Below are 2413 nucleotides of genomic sequence, written 5' to 3' on the forward strand. Positions count from 1 at the left end.
TTCCACATTTTATGGGCGACTCTGGGAAAGTGAGTGGGTTGGTGCATTCGTCACTGGAGGCCATATATTACGGAAACTGAAAGAATTATGATTCATTTACAAATTTATTCCAATCCAAATTGTCAGTAATCAAAACTTCCGATGGACTCACCGCATCTTCCGTATTTCCTTACAAGTGAAGGTCTCCTTCACTGGTCAGTGTCGTTAATCGCTATTAAATTTAATATTACTTGGTATACATTACATATACGTAGATGTACAATAAGCAAAAATGTCCCCGCCTGCCGATATTCTCACTCGTCTACTTAGCGATCGTAAAAAGTGAATACTGTTAGCATTCGAGGAAAGTTTACATAATGTCTATTAATAAATCGAGGTGGAAAATCAATGATTATGGCGCAAAGGTATTACATCTACACGGGAAGCCAAAGTACAGCAAATAGACATGGTCTGAAACTAATCACTCACAACTGAAACTTAGAGATTTTAGGCAGCAGGTATTCAAAATTCTTCAGCAATTTAACTTTTTGTAATTGACCCTTACTGTCTGTCACACCCTTTAATAAACACCCTTTAATTAACAACCTTTGATTAACCTGGTCTGGCTTAGATACGTGGAAAATATCTTTGCATTCTGGTAGGCAGCTCTTTTCATGATGGGACAATACGTGGGGAGATTACAACGAAACTTTTTAGTAATCGGCTACGCAAAACATTAATTTGAAAACTGAATAAGAAAAAAGAAACCTCTTCATATAATATAGGAGGTCTACTTTCGTTGTCTGTATCACTTACAAGGTCTTTGTAATGGCAATAGTTGGCAGGTTGGCTGCATCTTATTTCTTAAAAACACATAGGATATGTTCACATGGGTATATGGAAAAGGACTTCGAAACAATTCGTCTACATATGATTCAATTGGCTCTACTCAACATAGATTACCGAGAAGGCTATCAGTAATGTGAACAAAATATTCCATAGAGGCCCCACTAACAACCGAGAATTATACTTTAATGATAAAATAAAGCTACATAAGGTTGAGGACATCAAAGACTAACTAAACCTCTACAAATATGACATTCCATTTATTTGTCATAATCCTACATCCATCAGTACCTACTTCACTCATTGGTGTACACTTAATTAATCAATAAGCAGATGCTGGTGTTTACAAAATGCCAAACAGTAACTGAATCATAAAGGAACAAAAAAAGAAAACGTGCAAGAGAGAGAGAGAGAGAGAGAGAGAGAGAGAGAGAGAGAGAGAGGACGATTCTTACCATTTTAGCAAAATATCAGGCGGTTAACCAAAGCATAAGCGGGACAAGAGCAAATCAATGCGTTTGCTTTCAAACAAATACTTCACATTAAAATAAGAATCTTATGTAATAATCTACTGTCAACTCAGTTTAGATTACTCTTGGCATCACATTACTTTTGTTGACTTGGTTTTCTGTCTCTAGTATTTCAAATACTTGACTTTTCCCTATTCGTATAAAACTATCTTTATCAAAGGACAGCTGTTTTTAACTTGTTGGTTAATGTTATATATTCTTTATAAGTTATAATATTTAATGATAGCTTTTACGTCCCCTTGTATTAGCCGACTCAAATCGAAAAGAGCCAAGGTATTCTAAAAATGAGCGTTTTACTGCTGCCATAACCTTTCCATCTTGGGTAACATGACCAGCAGTTTAGGTAGTGTACGGTTTCAAGGGATATAAAGACTTGAAGGCTTTTGTGTTTAAAGGTAACAATAGGAAAACAGTTAAAATGTCAGATACTTAATACATGTATAGGTATGTATATATATATATATATATATATATATATATATATATATAGCTACACACACATATATATATATATATATATATATATATATATATATATATATATATATATATATATATATATAAGTAGTATTTGAAAATTAGATAATAGAAGAAAGGAAGGCTATAACTGAGAATCTTTCTAAATCAGTTCATATTGCTATAGATGACAGACGTTATTCTTCCATATTTTCTCATATTGAAATCACATAAATACCCTACCTTTTATCATTTATGACACTTGAAATGAATTGTAATTATTCTAACAATTTAATTCAATGGTCAGTTACAAAAATTTACAGTTTTGAAAAATTTTAAATATCTACCTCTTAAGATTTCCCCGTTTCATAGTTACGTTGATAATGAGTTTGGGGAATGGCTTTTTCCCAGTACTACCTTGTCTTTTCTAACAGTTGTCAACAGCCTTCGTCATATGCATCAGATTATTACCGAGATGAGTTTATAGGTATTAGTAATCTAATGTGTGTATTCATTAGGTTAGCTGCAAGGGAAACATCCGTAAGTGGAGAAATTCGTACTCATTGTCATTTGTGAGTCATATTTAAATCTATTCTAACGGC

The sequence above is a fragment of the Macrobrachium nipponense genome, chromosome 9, assembly GCF_015104395.2.
Source record: "Macrobrachium nipponense isolate FS-2020 chromosome 9, ASM1510439v2, whole genome shotgun sequence".
In the NCBI taxonomy this organism is placed as follows: Eukaryota; Metazoa; Arthropoda; class Malacostraca; order Decapoda; family Palaemonidae; genus Macrobrachium; species Macrobrachium nipponense.